Consider the following 21,729-nt stretch of genomic DNA (forward strand, 5'->3'; position numbering starts at 1 on the left):
GTAGTTTGCATATATATATATATATATATATGCAAACATACACATATGTAAAAATTTATTATGTATATTATATATATATTATATATATATATTATATATATATATAAGATATATATATATATATATATATATACGAAGTGGTATCAAAATGTTCCCGGACTAGTTATGGTTCATAAGGTCTCCTTCGAAATAGTCACCTTGCACAACAATACATCGGTCCTGGTGTTCCTGCCACTTTTGGAATCTTGTTTTCCGCGAGTCAAAGATCTTCTGCGATTCGTTCTGGATCTCCACAAGGGTGTTAAAACGACGACCTTTGAGCTGCATTTCCATCTTGGAGAAGAGATGGAAGTCTGTAGGTGCTAAAATCTGGCGAATAGGGCAGATTCAGAAGCTATACCATGTTTTTGGCGAGTAACGCACGAGGAGAACTCGGTGAAGAAACCAATTCTTCATACTCCGGTGCTTTCGCCGAATGACATCCCTCAAACACTTCAAGACGTCGCAAAATGTCGATTGACGGTCTGGCCATGGGTGGCGAATTATGGATGCACAATACCACATTTCTGGGGATGACCGCCGTGACAGGTCTTGTGTTTGTCACTCCACCACCATCACCACCACCATCACCGCTTAACAACCGGTGCTGGTGTTTATGTACTCGTAACTTAGCGGCTGGGCAAAATGGAGAACGATAGGATAATACTAGGCTGAAAAAAATGGTCCTGGGGTCGATTTGTTCGACTAAAACCCTTCAAGGCGGTGTTCCAGCACGATCGCAGTCAAATGACTGAAACAAGTAAAAGAATACAGAACAAAAGAATAAAAAGAATAAAAGAATATATATATATATATATATATATATATATATATATATATATATATATATATAAATACAAAATGGGACCAGAACGCAAAGCATCCAGAAGACGATATAAAAAAAACGGACGGGTCATTCGAAGCTTTAATCTTCAGTCAAGAACCGGATCATCCTCGCAATTTCGGTCGATAATCTTATAGATATATATATATATATATATATATATATAATATATATATATATGTATGTATGTATGTATGTAGTAGTATGTATGCATGGTATGTATGTATGTATGTATGTATGTATGCATGTATGTATGTATGTATGTATGTATGTATGTATGTATGTATGTATGTATGTATATATATATATATATATAAACAATGAACGCACATACACACACGTAGACAATTAGGAGGCAAGCCTTAACAAGGCTAATTAAAGTGAATGGGCATGATATGCATGTGAAGAAAAGTTCATTTTGTGTTACAAAGGGTAGCACAAAGCATGAGGCATTTTTGTTTTTTACAAAGCAATATTTCAAAAAAGAATATTTTAGCTAAGTGTACAGTCATAAATTGATTCAATGAAGTTACATCATCAGGATAAAATGTTCGAGTCAAAAAGATAGAATGAAACAAAATGAAAACAAAACAGAAACCAGAAAAAAAAAAAAAAACTGGGAGCATTTCCCTGCTGCTGATTTCCTTTGTATCTACAGTCGTGGCGACGTGCCATGTCCTGTTTGCTTTCACCGTTGAATTCCTATCAAAATCGCGCCATACCATAATAAAAATATTGATTTCACAGATTGGCACAAGGCCATGAATTTATTGGGGAGTGGGGATGTAGGGGTAAAGTTTTGCCAATTTAATCGACTCAGTAGATGACTGCCACTATTTTATTGACTGTGGAAGGATAAAAGGCAAACAAAACTTTGATTTCTTTTTACAAGCCTATTAGGCAATGTGGAGTAGTACTCATGACCTTTCAGGCACTCCCAAATTAGTGAGATTGATGCTGCCAACGCTCTTTCCCGAACATACGTTAGTAAATGTCAAAGTGAACAGGGGTCGGTGGGAAGAGGAATCTCCACCAAAGACGCCCAAGCGCTTGCTTGTAGTGTTAAGCAGAGCAGCGTGCTAGGCCTGAACACAAAACATAGAATGACGGAACTAAATGCTATTGCGTAAGTAGTCCGAGCATGTTTACACAGTGCCATCGTCTTCCAGCAAAGAATATAATTTCTGCTGGAGGCATAAGGCCATAGACTTCGATAGTTGAGTGGTTCTTATATTGCTGCCTCTGGTGAATAAAAGACACCGTTTTGATCGAGGTGGGTGAGTTCCTTTTTTTCTTGTAAGCTGTATTCTTCATCTATACGGCTGTACAACCGCTGCGTCTGAACGATTCGGGAAACTTGGAGTTATGAGCTTTGGTTGCATGAGTAACGCGAATGGACTAGCTTAGGAAGATTGTTTTGGACAATTTCTTAGTTGTTTCTAAAAGGGTCAAGCGTGAAGTACATTTGCTATCAGAAATAACCAGCAATAACCTGTGGATCACCGAACAGTTAGCTGGCTTCTAATGCCATACGATTCTGGGAGCAAGGATTTGTATGAAGTACGCGGTTGTTAAGTGGGTGGCTTTCATCTAACAGTTGTCGGACATTTCAGTAGACACAGACACGGTGATAGTTTGATAAAGGCAGAGTTTCAGGAATCTGTGTATAAGTCAAGTATGAGTGGGTGATGCCATTAATTATTATAGAAAGTTTCAGACAGCAAAAGATGTGGCTTCTGCACCAGTTATATTCGTATTTTTTACTTGAGCCCTAGGAGTTACAAGGCTGGTGACCCGGTTTTCATAGTGTATAAGTGGCTGAGATCAGAACGTTTCCCCTCAAGGGGGACACCGATCTGTTGCACGGTTCGAAACCAACAATTTTGAGGCGAAGGGACAAGTAGATTACATCGACCCCACTACATGACGGGTAGTTATTTTATCGACACTGAAAGAATGAAAAGCAAAGTTGACCTCAGCAGGATTTCAATTCCATACGTAAAAATCCGGAAGAAATGCTACTAAGCATTTTGTCCGACGTGCTAACTATTCTACCTGCTGGCCGCCTTAGCATTAGCATTGCAAGAGTACAAAAATTCGGAAGAGTTGCGAACGCTGAAATCACCGAAGATGATAGCTTTGGATAGATTTGATGTGAGATAAATATTCTTAGTACAGAATAACAAATGGTTAAATAAATTATTGGTTGATGCAGGAGTTAGGGGAATGGTTGTTGCAGCAGATGAATTTGGAGGAGAGAGTTGAGACGGTTTTGAGTTAGAGTAACTGGAAGAGTTTGTTGCTGTATAAAGGTGAAAGAGGTGAGTCGGTGGAAAAGGATCAACATACGTGCAGACGCCACCTTTCAGAGCAAAGTTGGAATGTAGTGTGTAGCCCGGACAGCAGGGAGAGGTCATTGACAGTTTATTTTTAAAAAGTCATATATCGCTGAGATTAATTACTCGCTCGTGACTAGGAGAGGAACAAGATGTGTAGTTTGTAAGTTAGTTGAATTGTTGATACGTGGTTTAAGGGAAGACCGAGAACATGTATGTTCATATAAAGAGGTTGACTGCACTAAGAAAAACAACAAACAAAGCAGACGATTTTCTTCCAGCTAAGGCTAATTTCCTTTCGTTCTTCGACCAGCATAACGAAACTGTCCTTGATTTCACAGTCACAGTACCTACCCCTATCAATATGATAACTTGCTTCGTTATATATTTCTTTATTGCCCACAGGGGGCTAAACATAGAGGGGACAAACAAGGACATACAAAGGGATTAAGTCGATTACATCGACCCCAGTGCGAAACTGGTACTTTATTTATCGACCTCGAAAGGATGAAGGCAAAGTCGACCTCGGCGGAATTTGAACTCAGAACGTAGCGACAGACGAAATACCTATTTCTTTACTACCCACAAGGGGCTAAACACAGAGAGGACAAACAAGGACAGACAAAGGCATTAAGTCGATTACATAGACCCCAGTGCATAACTAGTCCTTAATTTATCGACCCCGAAAGGATGAAAGGCAAAGTCGACCTCGGCGGAATTTGAACTCAGAACGTAGCGACAGACGAAATACCTATTTCTTTACTACCCACAAGGGGCTAAACACAGAGGGGACAAACAAGGACAGACAAAGGGATTAAGTCGATTACATCGACCCCAGTGCGAAACTGGTGCTTAATTTATCGACCCCGAAAGGATGAAAGGCAAAGTCGACCTCGGCGGAATTTGAACTCAGAACGTAACGGCAGACGAAATACGGTTACGCATTTCGCCCGGCGCGCTAACGTGTCTGCCAGCTCGCCTCCTCACCGGAAGATGTTATAATCATTCTTATAAGTATTAGAAGTGCAAGGGAAGTGAATTTGCATTTACGTTTTCAATTGTCATGAGCATACACTTTACTTTACAACCCTTCGACATTTCATTTAAATACAGCATTCAATTTTTAGTTCAATTATCCAATTTATACGCGCAAGCATAGTTATCTGGTTATGAATCTCGCGGATCTTCGTGGTTTTCGTCACTGTTTACAATTTTGTTTCTGCTGTTTTCAAATTTGGCATATGTATAACTAATTATGAAAATTAAATTAATTTTTCCTATAAATCCATAATTAAAAAGTTATTATCCTTTAAAATTTGCAAAGTCTGGGTATTTTCAGCCAATCAGAAACGAGTATCTTAGACATCACCATGGCGGAGAAGTCTGTATCTATAGTAACCAAAGCAAAGAAGCACCAAGTGTTCCATAGCTGATTGCGAAGAACTCTGTTTCCATAGTAACCAAAGATGCTGCGCATGCGCACAGGAGTTATAACCACCACTTGTTTTATAATTGTTTGTTTCCATAAAAGATGGGACTCACACTCAACAAATTGAAAGTACCTGGGCATGGTTGACTCTTGTGAATTTATGTGGAGAAGGAGATACGAGAAAGATTATTTTATAAAATCCTAGAGTGTATTGCAAACTTTCGTTCTTGAATTTTTTAAACTAATAAATGTTTTCAGCAATGTTTTGACTGTTATTTCTAGCAACTCCTGTTGATTTGTTCATAGCTTTTGAATATTTAATTTGTCTGCGAATGTTTTAATATTAACTCTGCTCGTGTATATTTTAATGTTTTGACTGTTATTTCTAGCAATTTCTATTCGTTTGCTTCTTCGTAGCTTTTAAATATATTTAATTTGCTAGTTTAATGTTTTGATACGCTAATGCTCCTCCCCCCACCTCCCAATGATGGACGAGGCAGCGAACGCGCTGTTTTCTGATTGGCTGAAAATTGTGAAAATTATCAAACTTTGAACACCTGTAAAATTTTTCTGGAATAAATCAATAACAAATTTGGACTCAGCGTCAAAAATTACAGGTATATAATACGTTGAAAAATTTTTTTAAAGATAATTTTAAATAGTGACGAAAACCATAAAGATCCAAGCTCGCTTCACAACCATTTGGCTTCTGGTTCTGTCTCACTGTATGGCACTTCGGGCAAGTGTTTTCTATTATAGTCCCGGATCAACCAATGCCTTGTGAGTGGATTTGGTAGACGGGAGCTGTGCAGATGCCCGTCGTATATATATATTAATCAGCTGGAATTGCGAGGATGATCCGGTTCTTGACTGAAGATTAGAGGCTTCGAATGACCCGTCCGTTCTTTTGTGTCGTCTATTTGAATGTTTTGCGTTCTTGCCCCATTTTGTATTTTTATATATATATTATATATATATATATATATATATATACAGGAGTGGCGCAGGAGGGCTGGGTGGTAAGTAGCTTGCTAACCAACCACGGTTCTGGGTTCAGTCCCACTGCGTGGCATCTTGGACAAGTGTCTTCTGCTATAGCCCCGGGCCGACCAATGCCTTGTGAAGTGAATTTGGTAGACGGGAGCTGTGCAGATGCCCGTCGTATATATATATATTAATCAGCTGGAATTGCGAGGATGATGCCGGTTCTTGACTGAAGATTAGAGGCTTCGAAGACCCGTCCGTTCTTTTGTGTCGTCTTTTGAATGTTTTGCGTTCTTGCCACCCATTTTGTATTTTTATATATTATATTTATATATATATATAGATAGCAGGAGTGGCGCAGGAGTGGCTGTGTGGTAAGTAGCTTGCTAACCAACCAACATGGTTCTGGGTTCAGTCCCACTGCGTGGCATTTCTGGGCAAGGTTCTTCTGCTATAGCCCCGGGCCGACCAATGCTTGTGAGTGGATTTGGTAGAAGGGAGCTGTGCAGATGCCGTCGTATATATATATTAATCAGCTGGAATTGCGAGGATGATCCGGTTCTTGACTGAAGATTAGAGGCCTCGAATTGACCCGTCCGTTTTTTTGTGTCGTCTATTTGAATGTTTTGCGTTCTTGTCCCATTTTGTATTTTTATATATATATTATATATATATATATATATACAGGAGTGGCGCAGGAGTGGCTGTGTGGTAAGTAGCTTGCTAACCAACCAACATGGTTCCGGGTTCAGTCCCACTGCGTGGCATCTTGGGCAAGTGTCTTCTGCTATAGCCCCGGCCGACCAAAGCCTTGTGAGTGGATTTGGTAGACGGGAGCTGTGCAGATCCCCGTCGTATATATATATTAATCAGCTGGAATTGCGAGGATGATCCGGTTCTTGACTGAAGATTAGAGGCCTCGAATGACCCGTCCGTTTTTTTGTGTCGTCTATTTGAATGTTTTGCGTTCTTGTCCCATTTTGTATTTTTATATATATATTATATATATATATATATATATATACAGGAGTGGCGCAGGAGTGGCTGTGTGGTAAGTAGCTTGCTAACCAACCACATGGTTCTGGGTTCAGTCCCACTGCGTGGCATCTTGGGCAAGTGTCTTCTGCTATAGCCCCGGGCCGACCAATGCCTTGTGAGTGGATTTGGTAGACGGGAGCTGTGCAGATGCCCGTCGTATATATATATTAATCAGCTGGAATTGCGAGGATGATCCGGTTCTTGACTGAAGATTAGAGGCCTCGAATGACCCGTCCGTTTTTTTGTGTCGTCTATTTGAATGTTTTGCGTTCTTGTCCCATTTTGTATTTTTATATATATATTTTATATATATATATATATATATTATATATATATATTACAGGAGTGCGCAGCGGAGTGGCTGTGTGGTAAGTAGCTTGCTAACCAACCACATGGTTCTGGGGTCAGTCCCACTGCGTGGCATCTTGGGCAGTGTCTTCTGCTATAGCCCCGGGCGACAATGCCTTGTGAGTGGATTTGGTAGACGGAAACTGAAAGAAGCCTGTCGTATATATATGTATGATATATGTGTGTGTTGTGTTGTCTGTGTTTGTCCCCCTAGCATTGCTTGACAACCGATGCTGGTGTGTTTACGTCCCCGTCACTTAGCGGTTCGGCAAAAGAGACCGATAGAATAAGTACTGGGGTCGATTTGCTCGACTAAAGGCGGTGCTCCAGCATGGCCGCAGTCAAATGACTGAAACAAGTAAAAAAGTAAAAGAGTATATGTATGTATGTATGTATGTATGTATGTATGTATGTATGTGTATGTTTGTTTGCTTGTTTGTGTGTGTGAGTGTGTGTATGTGTGTGTGTGTGTCTGTGTGTAAGTGTGCATATAAATTTTAGCAACAGAAGCAGTATTGGTATCGAATGGCAATCACTGTATCCTATTCAATGCAGATGTCTAGTTAGAACGCCAAATACTGCAATGTTCGTCCTAAGAGAATCTTTTTATGCAGACGCACGATGCTAAGAGCACACATAAGTTAAGTTAGCAGACCAGAACTGTCTGGGATGGGCACCGGAACAGCCATATTCCGTGATTTCAGCATACTGCGCTTCTTCAATTTGTTCACAGTGTTACATAAAGATGATCAAGCAAATAATACATTTCGAGAAGAAAAACGCATTTGTGTTGAGAGCAAGCAACTTGATGACCTTTTATCTACCACTCATGACATTGTTAAAAGTATCCAGAAAAATTGCAGTCAACTGGCCTTTTTTGGATCAATGATCAACGTGGAACCTGATGGAACAAAAGTTTGGACAAATCCTTTATTTGGATATGGTTCCCTAACCTGAAGCCATTAGGAAATAAATTTTTAAAGAAAACTTGTACGGGGCTGTCACTGTGTGTGTATGTGCGTGTTTGTGTGTGCACACGTGTGTGTATGTGTGTGTGTGTGTGTGTGTATGCCCTTGAATGCTTACATTCTAATAATCCTAAGTTATATTCTGACCAGGCCAATGACTTCTAAGATTCTCTTATTCTATGAATGTGTTGGTCAAAAGGTCTAATGGAAAATGTTAAACATTAGCTTGCTAATACCAACACCTTTTAACATTTTCCTTGATGAAACCAATGACTTTTCTTAACATTTCCCCACCCCCTATATTACCATGTGGTAACATCTTTATGCTCCAGCATGGTTGCAGTCCAATGATTGAAACAAGTAAAAGATAATCATTTAAAAATTTAAATTTATATTTTAACGTTAATTATAATTCTCATTAATTTAAAGTTTGTTCACTGTCACAGAGATTAATTACTCGGGGATAGCGCTCATGACTCGGTGGGGAACAGAATGTGTAGTTGCTTCTTTTTTAGTCAGAAGATCTTATAGTCATTCCTATGAGTATTAGAAGTGCAAGAGACGTGTGTTTGCATTTACGTTTTCAATTGGTCATGAGCAAGCAGTTTACTCTACAACCCTTCGACATTTTATTTAAATACAGCAGTTAATCCAGGAGGAAATTCGTCCACTTCACAGTTCCAGTAGGTCATTAATACTGTTACTTTTAACTTTAATTATTCCTGTTGTTGAACAATGTCCTATCGAAAAAGGTAAGCCACAAGGAAAATGTATCAGTTTCTGATCAGATAATTTCAGTTGCATCACCAATTGTTATGAAAAAGATTTAGAAGCGAGCAGCTGTTTCCAACTGAAAATATTAAGGATAATGTTTAGATAATAAGAAACCCAAACTTTATTTAGTGGAACCCTGAGCGCTTATACAGCAGATTACTTTGAAAGTGTAGTATCGAGCGGAGTTAAAATCCTGGACGATGAAGAACTTACGAGTAAGTACAAGCGATTCGTATTGGTTTTGGCTTGCTTGCTGAACACATTTTAATAAACATGTTATTTTAAACATCACCGTGAGAAGTAAATAAAGTGACTACGCTATTGTATTATACCTCTTCTTGGGTAGAAAAAGTGGGATCGATGATTAGTTACTAGTTTCTTAGATCTTTTTAAGAGAAAGGGTACATATCTTTTGTTTACTGAAAAATTAGTAGTTTGTATTCGATCTAGGATTTAACTAAGATGGTTTGTCTAATTTGCCTAACAGTGCATGTGCTGGCAACAGGGACTGTTTAGTTAATTGATTAATTAATTAATTAATTAATTAATGCATTCATTCATTAATTCATTCATTCATTATTAGTGTACTTTAGAGCGTCCCTGGATAATTTGAAATATAAATTACATGAATTTTTAAAATTATAAGTATATAGTTTTAGAATTCCTGTAAAAAGAAAACGAAGTGGTTATATCACAAATTTCTCATTACAAAAATGGGATAATTCCGACTAGTATCTAAACTTGTTAGGTCTTTATCAAAGAAAGAATACCTATGTTTAGTAGCTCATAGCTTTATACAGTACATACAAATTAGGAGACAGCTGAACTGGTCTGTCTAATTTGCAAAACAGTACATGCACTGATAAAGTAACTTAATTAATTCATTCATAACATACAGACAGATAAAATTAATTTATTCATAGCCCACAGTGAAATAAACCATGTGGATGTAATCACATTTATTGTTTTTCGCAGTGACTTTAAAATTGAATGTTTATGAATTAATCCACGTTGACAACACTTGCGTTGTTCTACAAATTAGAACGACTATTTTGTTGATTCCTAGATTGTATACGGTGCAAATAGTTATAAGCTATTAATCTCTCTCTGTGGACCTAAGATCGATATTCTTCGCCTATAAATGACTAGAAACTAATCAGATCCACCCGATATTTTTCTCCGCACCAAGAGATTAATCCTATGGTGTAATAACTTTTTTTACATTTCACAACGAGGCTAAAATTATGAAGTTATTTTGAAATGCATAGGTTACATTTGAAATCACCCCCATACTCAGATTAGTCATCAGCAACTCATGGACACTATTATCTTGAGTTCTAAGTGTCATAGGTCCGGCTACCCGGTTTCCATGGTGTATTAGTGATCGAGATCACGATATTACCCCTGAACGGGACACCAATCTGTCTTAGGGTTACTAATTTGCAAGTGAGATGATCGAAACAACGTGAAATGAAGTGTTTTGCTTAAGAACACAACGCACCACTCTGTCCTGAAATCGAAACCACGATCGTCAGTGCAACACTAAGCACTGGGTCAAGTGCCTTTACTGCTCAAACTAGTGCACTATGAATTAATTAAGTTTCCAATGTCAAATACCATTTGGAACTGTACTAACATATGTGGCTTCGCTTCGCCTTGCTTTGTTTTGCTTTCGTATATCAAGTGAGAATACGTAGGTGTATGCATATTAACTTGTGTGCATCTTGTGTAGAAAATGATTTCTTCAGGTGTTATGTACTGGAGAGGAAAAAATAAGCTGAGAAATTTTTCAATATTATATTTTATTAAAAAAAAAAAACCAACGATTTTATCCAGTTTATTCAAAAGACAGGATGCATCTTGTTGAATACTTGAGAAGATTCTTTATAAGGTTTGCTAGTAACGGATTTTGCTGGGGTTTAAAATGTTTAAGAGGCGTGGCATTGATGGGGTTGCTAAGTTTATTAATTAACTTCAAAGAACTCACCACAGATGGGTTGCTAAATTTAGTCTTGAGTTTGTCATCAGTAATGATTCAAAGACATCAACATCGTGTAATTATTTGTTTGAGTTAGAAGGAATTACATTTGGTTTTCTTTAAGATTAATATTCACCAAGTGGCTTTTAAAGTGTTAGAGCATTGAGCAATATCTCTTGCGGTATTTACTTACGATTTAATTCGTTCTGAGTTCAAACTCTGCTAAGGTGACTTTATCTATCAAAGGTCGGTAAAATAAATCAGTCAAATCCACGCGTCGATGAATTTTTTTAATGTTTTAATTTTAGTCTGGAGGAGGAGGAAGTACTCATGATTTTTGCAAAACGTCCGAGACCCGTCGGCATAATGCCGCTTATGTTCCATGTTAACTGCTGAAAAGACATGCATCAGGGAAGAGATTCCAGAAAGTCGATGTTCCGGGAATGTAGATAAGGCCTGAGGAATGTGGATGCAACAAGGATAGCGAAAAGTGACTCGCGCGCATGAGTAGAGGAGGCATGAGACCAGCTAGCTTCAAGGAAGAAATCGACTACAGATCTCCATCAAATTTGTGGTTCTGAATCCACGATAGAAATCATTTCTATCATTGGAAGCACTTTAAGTGGGTTATGAGTATTGCCTTTCCTCCGGCATAAAAGTTTGCCGTAATTACCACTGTTGTTGCTGTTGTTGTTTTGTTGTAGTTTTGTTGCTGTTATTGATATTGGTATTGAAGGCGGCGAGCTGGCAGAAACGTTAGCACGCCGGGCGAAATGCTTAGCGCTATTTCGTCTGCCGTTACGTTGTGAGTTCAAATTCCGCCGAGGTCGACTTTGCCTTTCATCCTTTCCGGGTCGATAAATTAAGTACCAGTTACGTACTGTGGTCGATGTAATCGACTTAATACCTATGTCTGTCCTTGTTTGTCCCCTCTGTGTTTAGCCCCTTGTGGGTAGTAAAGAAACAGGTATTTCGTCTGCCGTTACGTTGTGAGTTCAAATTCCACCGAGGTCGACTTTGCCTTTCATCCTTTCGATAAATTAAGTACCAGTTACGCACTGGGGTCGATGTATTCGACTTAATACCTATGTCTGTCCTTGTTTGTCCCCTCTGTGTTTAGCCCCTTGTAGGTAATAAAAGAAATAGGTATTGAAGGCTTCAGTTCCAAGAAAAAAGGGTAGTATACTTAAATACTTTTTTCATGGCCTCCGAAACTTGATAGGAGCAAAAAAAGGAGGTTTTTTTTCAAGCCGTAATCCTGAAACGAATGTATGCAAGTTGGTCGTGTTCGCTAAAGGTGGATGGAATTCTGCTAAAGGTGGGTGGAGTTCTGCTAAAGGTATGTGAAATCTGCTAAACACCACCATCGGAGCACTGGATCAATGGCCTAATGGTGTTGTTAAACCAGGAGTCAGATTATGTTTAACACCTCCGAAAAAGAAAGATTCCCTCGCCAGACTTTCACAGTTTCCATCCACCAAATTTCACTTTCATGATTTAATCGACATGAAGCAATGGAAAACGCTATTTATTCAATGTGCCGCACACTAGGATCAAACCGGGAAACCTGTAGTTGCAAATCAAAATTAACTACAGAATCATAAGGTTGTGTAAAAGATAGCATCATCCTATACTGGGATCGAAATCAGACAGTTAATTTAACTTCCAAGCGGGAATTTTTCCACACCAACAACTGCGATAATCGTTTTTAAATGAAACGCTTGCTAATATGAGTCATGGAGGGAGACTCCGTGCTATTGTGCGACATGTTAAAAATAATAGCTAAATCTCCCTCAAATCACATTATATTGTCGTAAAGTGAAGAAGAATGCGTTGAATATGTGCTGGTTACGTCTAAAACGTATTTCTTTATGATAGCAACTACAACGACGATTACGATGACGATAACAACTACAACAACAATTTTAGCAAGCTGAATATAAATGAAGCAAGGGATACTTCCGTGCAAACAAATGTTCTCTCTCTCTCTTCCTTAAATTATTGTTATGTGTTTTGCTCTCTAACCCAAAGGATCTCATCTTACTTGACCGTGGTCATAGCATTCTCGTTACTACGCAATCAGGAATTTCGTTCACCCGTTTCTAAAGAGAATTTTAAAATTGCCCTAAAAACACAGAAAGAAAGAAAAATAATGAAAACAAGAGAAATGTATTGAGTACAGGGAAAATGCTCTGGAACTTAGCAACCTTGCCGAAAAGCTAACATAGAATCTCTAAAACTATTTTAAAAATACTATTTATAAAAAAATTAAAAAATGCTGTTTTCAGTAACTTTAAATAAATTTAGCAGCTTTATTTTATTCTTAAATTTTTATATTGGATTTAATAATCCCTGCTTTAATAGTAATGGGTTTACGTAGTAAACCCAATATTATTTCTGATGAATATGGAAAAAGGTGCATACATTCTAGAAATAATTTCGATTTCCAAGGCAGAGGGACTCGCAGAATCGTTTGCACGCCGGACAAAATGCTTAGCGGCATTTCGTCCGTTTTACATTGTGAGTTCACATTCCACCGAGGTTGACTTTGCCTTTTATCCTTTCAGTGTCGATAAAATAAATACCAGTTTAATCACTGGGATCGATGTAATCGACTTAACCGCTCCTCGAAATTGCTGGCCTTGTGCCAAAATTTGAAATCAATGATATTGATTTGTTGACATGGTGCAAAACAACACGGTTTTGGAAGGAAAATTTTGATAAATCGATCCAGTACTTTATTTTATCGATCCCGGAAGGAGAGAGAGAAAGAGAGATAGAGATAGAGAGACAGAGAGAGAGACAGAGAGAGAGACAGAGAGAGAGAGAGAGAGAAAGAGAGACAGGGAGAGAGAGAGCGAGTGAGAGGGTAGCATTACGGGTAACCTGCATATCAAGAAGGATCAAAACGTGAATCCTTTTTCAAAAACTTTGATTAGCTTTGTTCGTATTCTGCTGGTTATCGCTGAAGGTGACACAGTTCGACTTCCCTAGATGTATGAATTGCTACAAAGACCACACTGAGTATATTTTTCTCTTTCTTCTCCACCTTTTATCTCCATCTCTGTCTCTCTATCTGCATACGTGCATACATACACAGGTCGTATTTTCGCAAGCAGATATGCAATACGTGCGTATATGTAATATAAATATTTATTCCGTATACAAGAACCAAAGATATCTAATCATAGGAACACATGCAGTGTCCATCCTTCCATTCATCCATCCATACATACATACACTCACTAATACACACACACACACACACCTACACACACACATACATACATACATACATACTTACATACATACATACATACGTACATACATACATACATACATACATACATGCTTGCATACATACATACATACATGCATACATACATACATACATACATACATACATACATACATACATACATACATACATACATGCTTGCATACATACATACATACATGCTTGCATACATACGTACATACATGCATACATACATACATACATACATACATACATACATGCTTGCATACATACATACATACATGCTTGCATACATACATACATGCTTGCATACATACATACATACATGCATACATACATACATACATACATACATACATGCATACATACATACATACATACATACATACATACATAAATAAATACATACATACATACATACATACATACATACATACATACATACACACACACACACATACATACATACATACATACATACATACATACATACATACATGCATACATATACACCCATATCAATCAACGCATGGCGGATATATCGCTAATGCTTTTTCCTTAGGGCACTCTAGCAGAGCTCTCGGCTGTATATTGAACCTAGGTCGCAGACACAGATCACCATGACCTTGTGACATTCGAAATAGCTCTTGCAATGCGCGCGCACACGCACGCAGACACACACACCACACACACACACACATATACACATGCGCGCGCATGCAATGTTAAAGAGGTTTGCCAACATGTATGAAAGATAAAGGTAGTTTATATGTAATAGTAGAAGAGGGGATTGAAATGATGGAAAGTAAAAGAGAATAAGCGTGTGAGAGAAAGAGAAAGAGAGAGAGAGAAAGAAAGAAAGAAAGAAAGAAAGAAAAAAATTGATAAATGAAGAAAGAAAGGATGAAAGATAGAAATAAAGAATGAAAGATAGAAAGAAAGAAAGAAAGAAAGAAAGAGGGAATGAAATTAGTATAGAGTCAAACAGATACAGAAGTATACACGTTGCCACTCAATATTTTCTCAAGCAAGATATTAGAACATTCACTGAAGGCAGTAAATTTTTGTGACCCCACTTCGGTCTTGAATGACCATGGGATTGCACCTAGAAAGTTACCCTCCGAAGTACAAGTCCAGGCAAGGTTGTTTATGGAAGACCAGCAGTCACCCACGCATACCAGCCTCCCCTCTTCACCCCATCGATGTTATCCAAGGGAAAGGCAAAGGCGGATACAGCTTGGTATCAGTAACGTCGCAGCTCATTTATTGACGTGCAAGTGGCCGAGCACTCCACAAACACGTGTACCCTTAACGTAGTTCTCGGGGAGATTCAGCGTGAAACAGAGTGTGACAAAGCTGGCCCTTTGAAATACAGGTACAACAGAAAAAGGAAGAAAGAGTGAGAGAAAGTTGTGGTGAAAGAGTACAGCAGGGTTCACCACTACCCACTGCCGGAGCCTTGTGAAGCTTTAGATGTTTTTGCTTAATAAACATTGCGCGGTCTGGGAATCGAAACCGCGATCCTACGACCGCGAGTCCGCTGCCCTAAGAACTGGGCCAATGCCCCTCCACATGGACGTAAATAATTAGATATTTAATATCAATTTTGATTATTTAGTTGGTAGGTAACATATTTTCACTAAGTACAAACATTTTGGAAAGTCCATTCTAAACAGAAAACACATGACCAACTGACTGCAGAGATCTAACACAGTTATATATCATCTATCTATCTATCTATTGGCAATCCCTCAAGGTCGAGGATGATGGTCTTCGCGCAAATTTATTGGTGAGTCCGCAGGTGACTGATAAGACCAATTCTTGCTCGAAAAGATCGGTCACAGTGCGGACATCTAGTGCCGGAAGGGAGAGTCGCACGTGGTTGTTGTTGGCGCTCCTTCCGTCGTCGTCTTTTCTCCTCCAGCTCTGCAGACCTTTTCGACTCGAAATTCGCCGTTCCCTCAAGGATGGTGGTTTTCCAGAGTGGTCTGTTTTTTGCCGTTTCCTCCCAGTTGGTGAAGTCAATGTCACACTTTTTGAGGTTCGATTTCAGGGAGTCCTTGTAGCGTTTCTTGGAAGGATATATACGAGGGGCTGCTGAAAAGTTCCTGACTTTAAGGGTGTCGCGAAAGGCCTGGACGGAGGCCCAACCTTCCGGGCTCTTTTGCAGGGCTAAGAAAAACTGAAGCATTGCCGCAATAAGTGTGTGAATCTGAGGGAGAATATGTTGAATAAAATCACCCTCCCCCGTACACATTTTTTAAATGTCACATCTAATTTTAACTTTTATTTTCATTTTTCCATTTTCGAACTTGGCAAATGTAAAGAAGTTTAACAAAGGAAGCACCTCACCCCAGCATTTAGTTAAAAACTAATGAATTATGTCCGTATAGTCTTTATATATATTTCTTTACTACCCACAAGGGGCTAAACATAGAGGGGACAAACAAGGACAGACAAAGGGATTAAATCGATTACATCGATCCCAGTGCGAATCTAGTAATTTATGTATCGACCCCGAAAGGATGAAAGGCAAAGTCGACCTCGGCGGAATTTGAACTCAGAACGTAACGACAGACGAAATACGGCTAAGCATATCGCCCGGCGCGCTAACGTTTCTGCCAGCTCGCCGCCTTTAGTCTTTATATATATATGGGCACATATATGGGTATATATAGTCTTTATATATATATATGGGTACATATGTGTGTGTGTGTATGCACGTATGCATACATGCACATACATATATATGCAAACCCGTACTGCGGTGGCATGGGATATTAGTCGCATTCTTTCCATACTACAGCGAAGGAAAGATTCGGCCGCATTTGGAGTGTCTGAGCAATCCATTCCAGAGAAAGTACTGCTTACATGTTAAACTCGAAGTACCTACAAAAGGTGAGTTAAACAAAGCTTGCCTGACTCTAGAATTGGTCAGGAAGCCGCTGTAGGCTGTTGACAACTCTTTGCGGGCTTCCGTTTTAACAATTTACACATGTACAGCTTTTTATGAGGTAATCGAACACAGACACAAGTTGAGTGCCATCAACACTATATATCTACAAATGCGCACGCACGCACACACACCACACACACACACACACACACACACACACACACAAACGCACGCATGCACACACACAATTATACATATTCATAAAAAGATCAATATACATACCTATATATACACATTATCTATCTATCTATCTATCTATCTATCTATCTATCTATCTATCTATCTATCTATCTATCTATTTATCTATCTATCTATCTATCTATCTATCTATCTATCTATCTATCTATATATATATAATATATATATATATATATATATATATATATATATATATATATATATATATATATTATATATATATATATATCACGGGAAGCTTTATGAAAATAGACAAAAGACGAAGGCAGGTGGGAAACAAACAAACAATTGTATTAGTATGGCGCTCAGGAAATATAAATAAAACAAGTCTTTAACGTTTCGAGCCTACGCTCTTCAACAGAAAGATACACAGAGAGAATATATGTATATATACGAGTGGGTGTTGAAAAGTTCCTGACTTTGGGTAAAAGAAAATGCAGGAAGATCAGTTAATTATGATTTTATTCAACATATTCCCCTCTCAGATTCATACATTTATTGTAGCGGTCCTTCAGTTTTTCTAAACCTTGTTTAAGAACTCGGAAGGATGGGCCGCCAACCAGGCCTTTCATGGCACCTTTAAAACCAGGAACTTTTCAGCATCCCCTTGTACACACACACACACACACCACACACACACACACACATACATACGTATATAAATGAAAAAAAAAGACGTATGGTAAATGAACAAACGACATAACATATACTGAGTTTACAACCGGGCGCGGGACAAACTCAGAAAGTCCCTAATTCTTTATCAGTTATCAACCAATTGGTTATACTCAGTTTCACACCATACATACATGTATGTATGTATGTATATATGTATGTATGTATGTATGTATGTATGTATGTATGTATGTATGTATGTATGTGTGGAGGTGCGTGGCTCAGTGGTTAGGGTGTCAGCATCATGATCGTAAGATTGTAGTTTCGATTCCTGAACCGGGCGACGCGTTGTGTTCTTGAGCAAAACACTTCATTTCACATTGCTCCAGTCTACTCAGCTGGCAAAAATGAGTAACCCTGCGATAGACTGGCGTCCCGTCCAGCTGGGGAACGCACACGCCATTGAAACCGGGAAGCCGGACCCATGAGCCTGGCTAAGCTTTAAAAGGGTGCATTTATTGTATGTATGTATGTATGTATGTATGTATGTCAGGTCACTTTCGAGTGCTACTGGTAACATGTAATCCAGTACAACCTGTTGCATGGTCGGGTCGTCGGCAACCCCACCAAGCTTGCTTGGTGAGGAGGTGTTTATTGGACACCCTGCGGGATGAAAGACAAAACCTGTCAAAGGGCGGAGGAACTCTTGAGAGTCAACGGCCATCCAATAAATGTGTAATTTTTGTTTCTTAAGGCTTAAGGCTGTATCATGCGCGGGGACATAGAAATAATCGGACTGAATACCCGATCGCGCAGTTAAACCATTGGGAGTGAAGGACTCCTAGCCTTTGTTAGGGCATCCTTCTAGGAGAAGGTAACACAGGTAACTGAGATAACTCAGGCATAAAACCTGCGGCTCAGTGGTTACCGATGATGTTAACTTGTTCTTCTTTTCGGATTAAAGCTGCTGTTGCTTAGTGAGTGGGATTGACTCAGTGCACAGCCTTTCCTCACTTTAAAAAAATCTTCTTGCACAGGCATTGCACGATAACAACATTGTTCATGATTATTGATGGTGCTGTGAGTCTGAACTGAATGGCTGGCTGTAGCCTTAAAAAGCAAATAAAAGTCGCATTCGATCACAGCACCAGTAACAGCTAAGCTTCGTGCAATGGCCATACTCGATAACGAGGGGGCAGCCATAATGTATGTATGTATGTATGTATGTATGTATGTATGTATGTATGTATGTATGTATGTATGTATGTATGTATGTATGTATGTATGTGTATGTATGTATGTATGTATGTATGTATGTATGTCATTATTCAGTTTTCTTTCAAGATTTCTTGCTAATAGAAAACGAGACGGTTTCTAACCTAGATCCAAGGCTCCTTCATTGGAGTTTCAACATCATGTATGTGTGTGTGTATGTGTGTGTGTTTGTTGTTGCAAGAATATATATGCGCACGTATATTTATATATGTTAGCATGTATGTTAGCACAAAGCCTAGTTTGACATGTGACGAGAGTGGGCGTATCTAAGAAAGGAAGGCTTTAGAAGGCATCAGAAAAGCCACATAAAGGTAGTTATTAACTATGCATTATATGCCACCACTACTTGCAGGAGGTATTAAAAAGGACATGCGTCAAGAGGCTGGGTGAAACGCAATTATGAATGTTTACCAAAGCAATATTGTAGCATCTACTGCAAGAGGCATCTATCACTGTCACACTTGTACAAAAGTGTGCAAGTCCCGAAAAGAACTGAAGAGCCATATTGTTCGTACCGTTCATATGTAAGAGAACAACTGACTGAAAATCGAGTTGCATCTATCTATCTATCTATCTATCTATCTATCTATCTATCTATCTATCTATCTATCTATCTATCTATCTATCTATCTATCTATCTATCTATCTATCTATTTCTTTCTTTCTCTCCCATTCCCTTTTTCGTCTTTTTTCCCTCATTTAACTTGTCTCTTCCTCTCTCTCTCCACCTCACCGTTCTTCATGGTCTCCTCGCACCATTCCCCTTCTTCTCTCTCTTCCTCTTGCTCCTCCTCCCCCATTCCCGTCGTCCATCTGCGACGATACTTCCGTCGTAACTGCTATCCTGTCTTTTCTCGCCCGCCTTCTAAGGCTACTGGTCGACATTCTTTCTCTCTCGTCGTCCACTATAATCCAGCGTTTGCAATACTTTTTTCGTCTGGCGTTAACAGCCCTTCTTATCTTGTTCTCCTTGTCTTGTCTCTCACTGTTATATATTTATTTTCCCACTGTTTATATATATATATTTTACTGTTTATTTGTTTGTACTGTCGTTACCGTCTTGCTTTTTTTTTTACCCTTCTGCGAAAAGATCTCAGAATTTTAATTGATTTGCTTTTCGCAGGAAGGAAGTTTTCTTCGAAGTATACGTCTCGCTTTTATCCTTCGAAACGTTTAGTAGATGAAACCTTAGCGACTGAAGAAGGGGATTTTTCGTTGTGCTTATTGTCCTGTATCTCTCTTTTTTTGCTTGTCTTGTTCCTTGGTTTGTGTCTATATTTTTCGTCTCTCTATGTGTTCGACGTCTTTTTGGTGTCCTGTACACATATATGCGTGTATATGTACATGTAGAGGTAGGTACGTACATATATGTTTATATATATGCATATGTTCTATTTTATTAACATATATATATATATATATATATATATATATATATATATATATATGTATATAGTACGTTTAAATATTTGTTGTGCAAGATTTTTTTATGTGAAGCCGTGTGTTGAAACAGATATTGTTATATTCGGAATGGTCATATTGCCAGTTTAGCCAATAAAAACACACGCACTATATATTTGGTGTTATTTTGCTTCAGTGATATTATTTTTTACATTAATCTTAATCTTATTTCGGCCAGAGTTCTTTCGTCACACTCCTGTGACCGCATCAGTGGTCCTTTGTTTTCTTCTTTCGTATTGTGTCTCTCCTTACTAACCGTCATATATATATATATGCATATACGAGATGACAAAGGAATAACTGTTTAATCTTATGAACTGCATTAGCTTACAGCAGTTTCTGCTATGGGTTGCAGCAGCATCTTAGTAGTGTACCTAAGAATAACACCTTATAGATTCATCGGACCCTCAAATATGGAGTGCAATTTATGTGGTGGAAAATTACACACACACACACACATACGTATGCCTATATATATATATATATATATATATATATATATATATACAGACCACAATCCACTGCATCTTTAGCAAAAACAGCTGGAAGCTAATGTAGTTCTTAAGATAACCATTTATTCCTTTGTCATCTCATTATTTTTATAACCTGTCTATACGCGTCTAACCCATCGTTCTGAAGCATATGTATCTTGACACCAGGTTGATAGTCTCGCAATGCTTAAACGAAATATTAAAGCAATATATATGTATATATATATATATATATATATATATATATATATATTATATATATATATATATATACTAGTAGTATCGCCCGGCGTTGCTCGGGTTTGTAAGGGAAATAACTATATAAGCATTTTTAGAGAGTTATAGCCAAAAAATAGCAAAGAAATGCATTAATAATGGAAAAAAAAATATGGTAAATTTTTTTTAAATCGTTGACTCATCGTAGACATTTTTAGAGAGTTACTTCCCTTATATAATAGCGGAAAAATGCATTAAAATGGAAAAAATGATGGTAATTTTTTTTTTAAATCGTAGACTCATCGTAGACGCGCGCTAATACCCAGAAGGGCTCGATATGAATCCCGACTATAAGATACCCGGTGTTGGTTAAACAGCACCGCAAAATGTGGGAGTAAGAAATCTAAATCGTAGGAGACTGACACATAACTTCACTTTTATATATAAAGATATATATATATATATAGAGAGAGAGGGAGGGAGATACACATTTACCGATACGGTTGCACATAGGATAAATGTG

The sequence above is a fragment of the Octopus sinensis genome, linkage group LG2 (genome assembly GCF_006345805.1).
Source record: "Octopus sinensis linkage group LG2, ASM634580v1, whole genome shotgun sequence".
Taxonomy (NCBI): domain Eukaryota; kingdom Metazoa; phylum Mollusca; class Cephalopoda; order Octopoda; family Octopodidae; genus Octopus; species Octopus sinensis.